This window comes from Ranitomeya imitator, chromosome 5 (genome assembly GCF_032444005.1).
Source record: "Ranitomeya imitator isolate aRanImi1 chromosome 5, aRanImi1.pri, whole genome shotgun sequence".
NCBI lineage: Eukaryota > Metazoa > Chordata > Amphibia > Anura > Dendrobatidae > Ranitomeya > Ranitomeya imitator.
The window spans coordinates 531,121,832-531,136,582 of record NC_091286.1 but is presented as its reverse complement, the minus strand read 5'-3'; positions in this window follow the sequence as shown (position 1 = coordinate 531,136,582).

Genomic DNA, 14,751 nt, shown 5'->3' with positions numbered 1-14,751 from the left:
GAGTTTAAAGAATGCACTGGGGGCTGACATCTTGGTTTTGCAGCAGCAGCAGGGCCCTATCAGTGTCAGATTACGGCACCCCATGGACATAGGAGATAATAGACCGGCATGGACCCTATCTGTAACATTGCAGCAGCATTAGCAGTGAGCTGGGCACGCTTCTGTGGGCTGCACAACTCACTGCTGTAGGTGTGACTAGCTGCCATTTTATTATAGCCCTGTGCTCTCTATCACAGGACAGAAGAAGCCCTCATTGCTCCTGTGTACTCCAAGCAGGCACGTCCTCTGCTCCTCACACGCTGCCCTGTGTGCTTCTCCTGCCGTGTCTCCCCCTCCCCCTCACACACAGTCCCTGTGATCTCAGGTAAGCTGCACTCACAGCCTGCAGAGAGGGAGTTGACACCTGGAGAGAGATCAGGAAGGGCAGCTGACAGGACAGGGATTAAGGTGGGGGAAGGGGGATGGCAAGAATGTTATTCACAAAAAAATGCTGCTGAGCCCACTGTGTTCTGCTCCTCTGTAAACAAGCTGTGCCTCTGATGCAGTAACTGCTGGTGATAGCAGGTCACAGGGCAGTCACACACAAAATGGTGCTGCCCTGTGATGCTGCTCTTCATTCTTACTGTTGGGGCAGTAACTGCTGACATCACCATTTCCCTCCCCTTTTGGGTGGTCTAATATCCCGGGGGCAGAGCTGCTAAATCTTACTATAGCTGCTTGAGGTCTAAAACGGAAACTGCTCCCCCTAGTGGTAAATATGTATATTTGTAGAAAAATATATAATATTTTTCATATAGAAATGTTTGCAAACAGTGCAAACATTGCATTAATACATTTTAATTACTATTTTAAGCTTAATTTCACAAAAAAAAAAAATACAAGAAAACTGGTGGCACCTTCCCTTTAAAGACTAGAATTCAGACAGAAAGGCCCACAAACAAACAGCAACTGAAAGCCACCACAGTGAATGCCTGGCAGAGCTTCAAAAAGGAGGAAACACAGCGTCTGGTGATGTCCATGAGTTCAAGACTTCAGGCAGTCATTGCCAACAAAGGGTTTTCAACCAAGTACAAAAACTGAACATTTTATTTAAAACTATTGAATCTGTCCAATTACTTTTGTTCCCTTCAAAAACAGGGTGGCACATGTTAAGGAGCTGAAACTCCTAAACCCTTCATCCAATTTTAATGTGGATACCCTTAAATGAAAGCTGAAAGTCTGAACTTCAACTGCATCTGAATTGTTTTGTTTAAAATTCATTGTGGTAATGTCTATTACCAAAATTAGAAAAATGTTGTGTCTGTCCAAATATATATGGACCTAACTGTATATACTGTATATATATCTACTATATAATTTTCTAAGGGTCACTTACGTCTGTCCTTTCTTTCTGTCACGGATATTCATTCACTGATTGGTCTCGGCAGTTGCCTGTCATGGCTGCCGCAACCAATCAGCGATGGCCACAGTCCAATAAGTCCCTCCCTACTCCCCTGCAGTCAGTGCCCGCTCCATACTCCCCGCAGTCAACGCTCACACAGGGTTTATGCCAGCGGTAACGGACCGCGTTATGCCGCGGGTAACTCACTCCGTTACCGCCACTATTAACCCTGTGTGACCAAGTTTTTACTATTGACGCTGCCTATGCAGCGTCAATCATGTGACTGGGGTCAGCAGTGCGAGAATTTCCGGCTGCGCGGCTGGGAGCGCTAGTTAAATGCCGCTGTCAGCGCTTGACGGCGGCACTTAACTAGTTAATGGGCGCGGGCGGATCGCGATTCCACTCGCGCTCATTGCGCGCACATGTCAGCTGTACAAAACAGCTGACATGTCGTGGCTTTGAGGTGGGCTCACCGCCTGAGCCCACCTCAAAGCAGGGGATCTGCCAGCTGACGTACTATTCCGTCAGCTGGCAGAAAGGGGTTAAACTTTTTTTGGTCTTCTTGAGTACAAAGTGACAAATTGAATTTACTCTAAAGGGCAATGGAGCATTCGGTGGCATCATTCAGGATTTTCAATCCGGCAACTTTTGAGGATGCATTCATGTAACTTGCATTAGTGTACCATAGACAAGGATTTTGATAAAGAAAATCTGGGTTTATTTCCACTGCAAGAACAGTTTTTTTGTGTTGCACAGCATGAAGTGATGAAGCTTCTTGTGCGATACAAGATCTTCAAGAAGATGCACATGAGCAGACATCATAGCCTTCCTTCTGAATGCCAGCAACATCACAACCTTTTCTGTGCTTGGAATCTCACTGACAAAAAAAGCCAGACACTCCATAATCTCACTGAGCTACCTCAGGTGTCTGTTGAAAGTTTTTATTGCTGCCTCAGCAACAGGGGCATTGATTCCTTTGTATTCTATGACTTGCAGTAATGTCAAGTCATTTTGCATCAATGTGGCTGGGATCTAACAAAGGTACCAAGCCTTCAAGTATAAGCGAACTGTAAAAGTGCAAAATTGATGGAGATTTTTTAACTCTGTTAAAGTTAAGCAAAATTCATGACAAAACATCAAGATGTTCAAAGAGTATATCACTTTGGACATCCATTGGGCCCAATGGTAGGCACCTGGAGTTTTGATGTTTACATCTGAGTTTGCTGTAAAACCAAGGAACAGAAGTGCCAGTGTTAACAATTCCCTGTATTCATCGCTTGGATGGCATTGTGCCATCTGATTGGTGCAAAATTCAACTAGAAAATCTCTCGAACAACTTTATATTTGGACCTGTTGATGCCAGCCACAATTTTCAGTTTTCATGCCAGAGGATGAACGCACCAACCTTTGTACCAGTGTTACTACTGATTGTGTCAAAATATATAAATTTCACTTTATCCAACAGCTGCCAATCCTGCAGAGCCTCAAATACAGCCTTAGCTTGTGCAGCTCCTGTGTGATTAGATATCTCTGGGACTGACAACAACTTTGCAGTTCCTCCTCCTGATGCTAAAACTGCCACTCGCTCAGCAGTTTCATTGCGATTGTGGCTTCCAAACTTTTACCCATCCCAGTGTACCACTGTTAATGAAACACCACAACAGAAGAAGTGGAAAAATGTCCGCAACACTATTACAAATGTCAAAAATGTTTATTAATATAGAAAGGCACAAGACACGGATGAGACTGGAACAAGGGGTGAACCATATCACAGCAAAAGCGGTGGGAGACCGCAACAAATACCCTATTGTCACAGCAATAGATGCTTAGCACATGTAGTCAAATACCAGTAATCACAAAGTTATAAAGACATCACGCTGACATAACATACCGAGTGGTGTGTGACAGGGATCCTGAGCAGTCTCCCGCCCTCCCCGACGTGCGTTTCGGAAGTAGAAAACTTCCTTCCTCAGGGGGCTTTTACCCATCCCAGTGTACCACTGTTAATGAAAGCAGCTTTGATAGCATTTGCTGCAGTCTCTCGATGCTGTCGATGAGCCTGTCTGATAGATTCCCAATACAACATGAGATTGTCTATATCATGGCCAAGAGACTGAGAAGCAGCAGCATCAGGTAGGTTGCTTTTCAATCACTGGTATTAGTTCTGTTTAGAGCTGAGGCAACTTCCAGAGTCATAATATTGACAGAGCTTACCAACCTACATTTCTTGGGACTAAAATGCCCTTTGCCATCTTCACCATCATTGTCTGAAGAGACATCGCTGCAACAGCTACTACTACTGCAAAGTTCAGCCAATGCTGTTGACTTCTGAGCTCACTCAGTTTCCTTTCTTCTTAATTTCTCTGCTATACAGTAATTATCTCTTAAATCTTCTTTCCTCAACCTTGGCTAGCTTTCTGTCTAACGGTCCCATGCTTCCATGATGATGACCCATTTCACTTTGAGCAAGCTAGAAGTCACGGTCTTCCTAAACTTTTATAAGTTTCATGGCATCAGCATTGAGTGACATCAACCAAATCAAGTTTATTAACAAATTCCTTTTCCTGGATTCTCGTGTTTTGACTTGCCATTTAGCATTCTTCTTGAGACTCTTCTATTGACCAAACAGACTCTTCACCTTACTGATCACGTGACCTTGTTGACTTGTTGGGATTCTCACTTTTTCCCAAAACTGAAGTACTTCATTGGCTGCTATGGAAGCACTGGTACTTGTCAGTTGAGATTCTGTTTACAGTACAGGAAGGAAAACCTGAAAAACACATGACGATTCAACAGCAGCTTAGAGGTGGTAATACCAGATTCACTCATCCCTGATTACTGCAAATCATCCTAATATCACTTATGTACACTTGCAAATTATTAATATAAATTAAAGTAAGTGAATTGCATGCAAAAATGTAATTAGACGGTAAAAGACACATGGAAGTGGTGTAGGCCGCTGAGTAAATATTTAGAGATTAGACTTACCTAAAACAGTGAATAATACTGAATGTTGTCTGCATTCTGGCAAGTTTACTTTGAAACAGGAAATAAAAACAATTATTAATAATATTAAAAATTCTTCACAAATTACATATAAGTAATTAGGAGAGAGTTTTAAGGAGTGGTGGGGCCCTTATTGCTTCTCTATTTTAAAACTACTCAAATCCTATTTTACTGGCTATTAAGTGTTTAAGGGCTGACATTGAGCTGCCTTTTAACCCCTTCATGACCGGGGGATTTTTCGTTTTCCGTGTTCGTTTTTCGCTCCCCTCCTTCCCAGAGCCATAACTTTTTTATTTTTCCGTCAATTTGGCCATGTGAGGGCTTATTTTTTGCGGGACGAGTTGTACTTTTGAACAACATCATTGGTTTTAGCATGTCGTGTACTAGAAAACGGGAAAAAAATTCCAAGTGCGGTGAAATTGCAAAAAAAGTGCAATCCCACATTGGTTTTTTGTTTGGCTTTTTTGCTAGGTTCACTAAATGCTAAAAATGACCTGCCATTATGATTCTCCAGGTCATTACGAGTTCATAGACACCAAACATGACTAGGTTTTTATTTATCTAAGTGGTGAAAAAAAATTCCAAACTTTGCAAAAAAAAAAAAAAAAAATTGCGCCATTTTCCGATACTCGTAGCGTCTCCATTTTTCATTATCTGGGGTCGGTTGAGGGCTTATTTTTTGCGTGCCGAGATGACGTTTTTAATGATAGCATTTCGGTGCAGATACATTCTTTTGATCGCCCGTTATTGCATTTTAATGCAATGTCGCGGCGACCAAAAAAACGTAATTCTGGCGTTTCGAGTTTTTTTCCCACTACGCTGTTTAGCGATCAGGTTATTACTTTTTTTTATTTGATAGATTGGGCGATTCTGAGCGCGGCGATACCAAATATGCGTAGATTTGATATTTTTTTTATTGATTTATTTTGATTGGGGCGAAAGGGGGGTGATTTAAACTTTTATGTTTTTTTTATTTTTTTCACATTTTTTTCAACTTTTTTTTAAAACTTTTGCCATGCTTCAATAGCCGCCATGGGAGGCTAGAAGCAGGCACAACCCGATCGGCTCTGCTACATAGCAGCGATCTGCTGATCGCTGCTATGTAGCAGAATTGCACGTGTGCTGTGAGCGCCGACCACAGGGTGGCGCTCACAGCGACGGGCAATCAGTAACCATAGAGGTCTCAAGGACCTCTATGGTTACAATATACAAGCATCGCCGACCCCCGATCATGTGACGGGGGTCAGCGATGACGTCATTTCCGGCCGCCCGGCCGGAAGCGGTAGTTAAATGCCGCTGTCTGCGTTTGACAGCGGCATTTCACTAGTTAATAGGTGCGGGCAGATCGCGATTCTGCCCGCGCCTATTACGGGCACATGTCAGCTGTTCAAAACAGCTGACATGTCCCGGCTTTGGTGCGGGCTCACCGCGGAGCCCTGCATCAAAGCAGGGGAGCCGGCATCGGACGGTATAGTACGTCCGATGCCGGTAAGGGGTTAAACAGAACCAAAATAAATTATTTTTTAAAGGCTAATATAGAGATCATTATGTGTAACAGTTATACAGGGTGAGATTTTGAATAAAACTAATTTTTATTTTTTCTATAGAACACATTGTCATCCCTATATATACTGCTCAAAAAAATAAAAAAGGAACACTTTAACAACACAATGTAAGGCCAAGTGAATCACACTTTTGTGAAATCAACCTGTCCAGTTGTGAAGTAACGCTGGTTGTGAATTAATTTATCCTGCTGTTGTGCAAATGAAGCAGATGACAAGTAGAAAGCATAATCAATTAGCAAGACAACTCCTATAAAGGATTGGTTCTGCAGGTAGTGATCACAGACCATTTCTCTGTTCTCATACTGGTTGGCTGTTGTTTTAGTCACTTTTACATTTTGTCATTGTTCTCACCTCTAGAGGTACAGCAGCATTAGGCTCTGTGTACAACCCACAGAAGTTGCTCAGGTAGTGCAGCTCATCCAGGATGGCATATCAATGCGAGCTATGACAAGAATGGCAGCTGTGTCTGTCAACACAGTCTCCAGAGCATGGAAAAGATACCAGGAGACAGGCCAGTACACAAAGAGACATGCAGGGGGTCATAGGAGGGCCACAACCCAGCAGCAGGACAGGTTCTTCTTCTTTTGTGCAAGGAGGAACAGGAGAAGTGCCAGAGCCTTGCAAAATGACCTCCAGCATGCCACTAATATCCATATGTCTGTTCAAACTGTCAGAAACAGATATCATGAGGGTGGTATGAGGGTCTGATGTCAATAAGTGGGTGCTATGCTTACAGTCTAACACTGTGCAGGGCGATTGGCATTTACACCAAGATTGGCAGATTCCACATTGATGCCCTGTGCTCTTCACGGATGAGAGTAGGTTCACACTGAGCACATGTGACAGATGCGACAGTCTAGAGATGCCATGGAGAACATTCTGCTATAGAAACTTGATTCCAGCTCACCCAATTGCTCCATGCTCATCCACCTGGGGCCTAGAAACCAGCCTCGCCCTGGCCTCACATCAAGGAAAATAGAAAAAATTGGAGTCCGGCTCAACATCACTTGATTTTCCTTTTCTTTTTCGAAAGAAAATATAGTGCATACAAATGAAAAATTTACATGGTCGACATGAGTGAAATTAACAGGAAAATGTTGTTATGTGACACATGTAGATTTTGCTCAAGATTCACTGTGAAGTTTGCTACAAATTCAAAGAAAATCCACAGCAATGTTAAAAAAAAATTTCTGTCATGTATGACCTTACTCTTAGGCCACGTTCACATGTTCAGTATGTGGTCAGTATTTTGCATCAGTATTTTTAAGTGAAAACCAGCAGTGAAACAGTCAGTGGAAAACTGTAATCAAAACAAGGCCATGACCACTGCATTTTCTTTAGCCACTCCTGGTTTTGGTTACAAATACTCAGGTAAAAAAACTCTCCAAATACTCAATGTGTGATTTTGGTCTTAGAGCATGTTCACATATTAAAAATTTGCTTCAGAAAGTTTACACAACAAATCCACAGAAAACTCTGCTGAGGCAAATCAGCATTACATATTTCAGATTTTTCTCTCTTTGTCTTTTCAGATTTTTACTTACATTAATCTCAATCTTATTGTTTAATTCAGAATTTAATTCAAACGTACAAATATGCCATGCTGGGAAATGCTGATCTGTGATGGTCCAGTTACTGACCACCAGTGTACAAGGTATGATAATGCGTAAGATGTTATAGTTACAGCACAACAACACAAAGTGATGTTTGCCTGCTCTCTGATGTTTCAGCAGTATGGAAAATATTGTGGCCAAGTTTTTCGGGGGTATTTTTGGCGAACCATGAATCAAATCTCCAAATGTTCAAATTCACGTGAACTAGATAGATATGCCTATGTCTAATGGTATCAATTGATGAAGCCCTGCTATTGTTTCTCCATTATGGCTCCAGTTGCTTCACCATTCTGGCTCCAGCACATCTGTAAGGTGTGCTGGGCGGTAGTCATTAGGGTTGAGCGAAACGGGTCGAAAATATTCAAAAGTCGCCGACTTTTGGCAAGGTCGGGTTTCATGAAACCCGACCCGACCCCTGTGTGGGGTCGGCCATGAAGTCGGCGATCTTTTGAATCTAGAATCGGAATTCCGATACCGATTCCCGATATGTTTAAGATATCGGGAATTGGTATCGGAATTCAGATTTAAGTGTAAAATAAAGAATTAAAATAAAAAATATCGCAATACTTACCCTCTGATGCGCCCTGGTACTAACCGGGAACCTTCCTTCCTTAGAATCAGCCTTCCAGGACCTTGTGGTGACGTCGCGGTGACGTCGCGGCTTGTGATTGGCCGCGCGGCCGCCCATGTGACCGCTCGTGCGACCAATCACAAGCCGCGACGTCACCGAAGGTCCTGGAAGGGCTGATTCTTAGGAAGGAAGGCTGCCGGAAAGAAGCAGGGCGCGTCCGAGGGTGAGTATATACAGTTAGGGCCAGAAATATTTGGACAGTGACACAAGTTTTGTTATTTAGCTGTTTACAAAAACATGTTCAGAAATACAATTATATGTATAATATGGGCTGAAAGTGCACACTCCCAGCTGCAATATGATAGTTTCCACATCCAAATCGGAGAAAGGGTTTAGGAATCATAGCTCTGTAATGCATAGCGTCCTCTTTTTCAAGGGACCAAAAGTAATTGGACAATGGACTCTAAGGGCTGCAATTAACTCTGAAGGCGTCTCCCTCGTTAACCTGTAATCAATGAAGTAGTTAAAAAGTCAGGGGTGGATTCCAGGTGTGTGGTTTTGCATTTGGAAGCTGTTGCTGTGAGCAGACAACATGCGGTCAAAGGAACTCTCAATTGAGGTGAAGCAGAACATCCTGAGGCTGAAAAAAAAGAAAAAATCCATCAGAGAGATAGCAGACATGCTTGGAGTAGCAAAATCAACAGTTGGGTACATTCTGAGAAAAAAGGAATTGACTGGTGAGCTTGGGAACTCAAAAAGGCCTGGGCGTCCACGGATGACAACAGTGGTGGATGATCGCTGCATACTTAATTTGGTGAAGAAGAACCCGTTCACAACATCAACTGAAGTCCAGAACACTCTCAGTGAAGTAGGTGTATCTGTCTCTAAGTCAACAGTAGTGTTGAGCGATACCGTCCGATACTTGAAAGTATCGGTATCGGATAGTATCGGCCGATACCCGAAAAATATCGGATATCGCCGATACCGATATCCGATACCAATACAAGTCAATGGGACATCAAGTATCGGAAGGTATTCTCATGGTTCCCAGGGTCTGAAGGAGAGGAAACTCTCCTTCAGGCCCTGGGATCCATAGGGATGTGTAAAATAAAGAATTAAAATAAAAAATATTGATATGCTCACCTCTCCGGCGGCCCCTGGACTTCACACTGCTAACCGGGAGGCTTCTTTGTTTAAAAAGCGCTCCTTTCGGACCTGTGAATGACGTCCCGGCTTCTGATTGGTCGCGTGCCGCCCATGTGACCGGCACGCGACCAATCAGAGGCTGCGACGTCATTCACAGGTCCTCAATTCCTAGAATTAGCAGTTTTGTGAATGAGAATGACGTCGCGGCTTCTGATTGGCCGCGTGCCGGTCACATGGGCGGCACGCGGCCAATCAGAAGCCGCGACGTCATTCTCATTCACAAAACTGCTAATTCTAGGAATTGAGGACCTGCGAATGACGTCGCGGCCTCTGATTGGTCGCGTGCCGGTCACATGGGCGGCACGCAACCAATCAGAAGCCGGGACGTCATTCACCGGTCCGAAAGGCGCGCTTTTTAAACAAAGAAGCCTCCCGGATAGCAGCGTGAAGTCCAGGGGCCGCCGGAGAGGTGAGCATATCAATATTTTTTATTTTAATTCTTTATTTTCCACATCCCTATTGATTCGATACCGATACCCGATATCACAAAAATATCGGATCTCGGTATCGGAATTCCGATACCGCAAATATCGGCCGATACCCGATACTTGCGGTATCGGAATGCTCAACACTAGTCAACAGTAAAGAGAAGACTCCATGACAGTAAATACAAAGGGTTCACATCTAGATGCAAACCATTCAACAATACCAAAAATAGACAGGCCAGAGTTAAAGGGACACTGTCACCTGAATTTGGAGGGAACAATCTTCAGCCATGGAGGTGGGGTTTTGGGGTTTTTGATTCACCCTTTCCTTACCCGCTGGCTGCATGCTGACTGCAATATTGGATTGAAGTTCATTCTCTGTCCTTCATAGTACACGCCTGGGCAAGGCAAGATTGCCTTGTGCAGGCATGTACTACGGAGGACAGAGAATGAACTTCAATCCAATATTGCAGCCAGCATGCAGCCAGCGGGTAAGGAAAGGGTGAATCAAAAACCCCAAAACCCCGCCTCCATGGCTCAAGATTGTTCCCTCCAAATTCAGGTGACAATGTCCCTTTAAATTTGCAGAAAAACACCTCAAGAAGCCAGCTCAGTTCTGGAAAAGTATTCTATGGACAGATGAGACAAAGATCAACCTGTACCAGAATGATGGGAAGAAAAAAGTTTGGAGAAGAAAGGGAACGGCACATGATCCAAGGCACACCACATCCTCTGTAAAACATGGTGGAGGCAACGTGATGGCATGGGCATGCATGGCTTTCAATGGCACTGGGTCACTTGTGTTTATTGATGACATAAGAGCAGACAAGAGTAGCCGGATGAATTCTGAAGTGTACCAGGATATACTTTCAGCCCAGATTCAGCCAAATGCTGCAAAGTTGATTGGACGGCGCTTCATAGTACAGATGGACAATGACCCCAAGCATACAGCCAAAGCTACCCAGGAGTTCATGAGTGCCAAAAAGTGGAACATTCTGCAATGGCCAAGTCAATCTCCAGATCTAAACCCAATTGAGCATGCATTTCACTTGCTCAAATCCAGACTTAAGACGGAAAGACCCACAAACAAGCTAGACCTGAAGGCTGCGGCTGTAAAGGCCTGGCAAAGCATTAAGAAGGAGGAAACCCAGCGTTTGGTGATGTCCATGGGTTCCAGACTTAAGGCAGTGATTGCCTCCAAAGGATTTGCAACAAAATATTGAAAATAAGAATATTTTGTTTGGGTTATGTTTATTTGTCCAATTACTTTTGACCTCCTAAAATGTGGAGTGTTTGTAAAGAAATTTGTACAATTCCTACATTTTCTATCAGATATTTTTGTTCAACCCTTCAAATTAAACGTTACAATCTGCACTTGAATTCTGTTGTAGAGGTTTCATTTAAAATCCAATGTGGTGGCATGCAGAGCCCAACTCGCGAAAATTGTGTCACTGTCCAAATATTTCTGGCCCTAACTGTACCTAATAGGAATATACTCACCCTCGGACGCGCCCTGCTTCTTTCCGGCAGCCTTCCTTCCTAAGAATCAGCCCTTCCAGGACCTTCGGTGACGTCGCGATGACGTTGCTGCTTGTGATTGGTCGCGCGAGCGGTCACATGGGCGGCCACGCGGCCAATCACAAGCCGCGACGTCACCGCAAGGTCCTGGAAGGCTGATTCTAAGGAAAGAAGGTTCCCGGTTAGTACCAGGGCGCGTCAGAGGGTAAGTATTGCGATATTTTTTATTTTAATTCTTTATTTTACACTAAAATATGGATCGCAGGGCCTGAAGGAGAGTTTCCGCTCCTTCAGACTCTGGGAACCATGGAAATCCAATGCACTGCATTGGGTTTCGGGTTTTGGCCGACCCCGACCCCGACTTTTTTATAGGATCGGCCGATTTCACTCGACCCGACTTTTGAAAAAGTCGGGTTTCGTGAAACCCGACCCGATCCTATAAAAGTAAAGGTCGCTCAACCCTAGTAGTCATGATTGAGAGTCTGTGTTCTCACGCTCTGGTACCCCACAGATAAATCATGTTCCAGTCTTAGTGTGTCATATTGTGTAGGGTGCATGACAGTCAACTGCCAGCCATAGGCCTTCGCGATCTTCAGTTCTGTATACTAAGAAACAGCAGCACACATCTTGGGGACACCCGCTTCATTTCAACATTTACCAGTTTACTTGATAGTTGCAGTACATCAGATTATCACTCGGTATCGGACACAGCACTGTCCGTTTGTTTAGTTTCCGCCTGGAAAATCCCTGCTGTAACAGCTCATGTTGGCCCCAGAGATATTCCTTGAGACCCCACAGTATTTCCAAGATTCATAACCTCTCCCTCACATGGTTCCACCTCCAACTTATTGTGTAAACAATTCTGTGCATTAGATTCTGCATGGTTTTTTTAATTATTTTGGTTTTGAGTCCTACCTTGTCAGGTTTAGCTTTACTGTAACCTGCTTCAAAGCTTAATTTTCAAGGAGTAATCCACCCCTTTTTTTTAATTGACCCAAAATATTGCAAAGTAAAAGCAAAACCTGATGCAATTGCACGCCTCAGCAAATCCAAAGGTTTCTGAGGCATCACAGAGATCCTTATAAAAATCCAATCTTTATATCAAAATACTTAAAACATCACAGCAATGAGCAGACAAAAATAGGGCAACATTTTGGCCAAATGGCCTTACTCTAGACTAAAATACAGGGAATGTATTTTAGGCTTAAAAAGGTGACTGTATTTTAGGCTTGACAAAGGCCATTTAGTCTAAACTTTGCTCTTTTTTGTCTCTTCGTTGCTCTGATGTTTTAAATATTTTGAAATATAGGTTGGATTTTTATAAGAATCTCTATGGTGCCTCGGATACCTTTGGATTTGCTGCTGTTTTTGGACCAGGTGGGAGGTCCTGTCAAGTAGCACATACTCATCAATGGTGCATATGAACATTATACTTGGCTGAGCAATTACATGCCGCAATAGTCACATGCCAATCCCAGACCAAAAAGAAAGTAGAGTTGCCAGTGGTTTACGCAGGCATAATTAGAAATAGAATTATAGGAATTGGTAAGGTATTTCCAACTTTTAGATTTTTTTTACTTTTTATTTTACACCATTTTGCGTTTTTTGAAAAAAAATACAATTTCAGGTGTCAATGACCCTTTTAAATTGTACCAGTCATTCATTTCTACACCTAACTGAAGAAGACATGACATGCCTGAGTGAAGTAATGGAAATGTTTTTATATACTGAACTTGGTTGGATTATTGCTAATTTTGAATAAAGCAAAACATTTATTAAAAAGTTTTTGAAGAATAAATAGAAATGTATGAAAATCATTTGTGATGTAACTCATCAACATTTTTCAAAGATAGCCACATAAAATGATCTTCAGTGCAGAGATGCCTGAAATATTCATTGGGAGAAATGGATGAAATAAATGTATCAATTAATATTTCAAGCAATTTCACAATGGCATGTTGTAAAAAAGAGACACTAAATGGCGAGAGCGCGGCTTGCAAGAGCTTATATTATCAATGTCTTATGAAGTATTTAAATGCTTAATTACAGTAAAATATTAAATTGTCTCTCTCTGGCTGACTGTGCACCCTATAAAAATGTACTAGATGAAATTATTTCAAATTTGTGTTATAGGATAATCATTTCTATTGGAAATCTTTTATTCAGAACCAAACATTAATCCTTTCCAATGTAAGTCTGGATTAAGAAACAAAGATTGGGATTCACAATGTGAGGGATCATTCAGATGTCAGTGGTTTCCACGTGGAAGAAAAATGGACTAATTATTCTCATCAGACTTTGATCAGAGTTTGATTAGAGTTTGATAAGATTGTACATTTGTACAGCCCAAAAGAATATCATAGGTGCGAGTGCTATCAGTGGAAACTTCAGATAAAACTGGTATTAGAAAATCAGATGTGTGAACAAGCCCTCTGTAATTAAAAAAAAAAAACTAAATACAGAACAAAATCTGCATGATTTAGTGCTGAATTTGCTTTTACAGAGTTTTCTGTGGAAACTTTCTGCAGCAAAACCATTATGCACGAACATATCCTAAGTAGTGATGAGCGAATATACTCGTTACTCGAGATTTCCCGAGCACGCTTATGTGTCCTCCGAGTAATTTTTAGTGATCGGAGATTTAGTTTTCCTCACCTCAGCTGAATGATTTACAGCTACTAGCCAGACTGATTACATGTGGGGATTCCCTAGCAACCAGGCAACCCCCACATGTCCTTAACCTGGCTAATAGCTGTAAATCATTCAGCTGAGGCGATGAAAACTGAATCTCCGAGCACTAACAAATACTCGGAGGTCACCTGAGCGTTTTCAGGAAATCTCAAGTAACGAGTATGTTCGCTCATCACTAATCCTAAGTTCATACTTGACAGGAAAAGCAAATATGGATTTTATGGTGGATTCCTTGTGAATTTTTCACCTCCAAAGACACTGGGTAAGTTTCTCAGACCCTCTTCAATCCGGTTTACACTCTACTGAAACTGCCCTCACTAAAGTCTCTAATGATCTAAAGGCCCCATCACACATAGCGAGATCGCTAGTGAGATCGCTGCTGAGTCACAAGTTTTGTGACGCAACAGCGATCTCAGTAGCGATCTCGCTATGTGTGACACGTACCAGCGATCAGGCCCCTGCTGTGAGATCGCTGGTCATGTCGGAATGGCCTGGGCCATTTTTTGATCGTTGAGGTCCCGCTGACATCGCTGAATCGGCGTGTGTGACGCCGATTCAGCGATGTCTTCGCTGGTAACCAGGGTAAACATCGGGTAACTAAGCGCAGGGCCGCGCTTAGTAACCCGATGTTTACCCTGGTTACCATCGTTAAAGTAAAAAAAACAAACGCTACATACTTACCTACCACTGTCTGTCCCCGGCGCTCTGCTTCTCTGGTCTGGCTGTGAGCGCCGGTCAGCCGGAAAGCAGAGCGGTGACGTCACCGCTCTGCTTT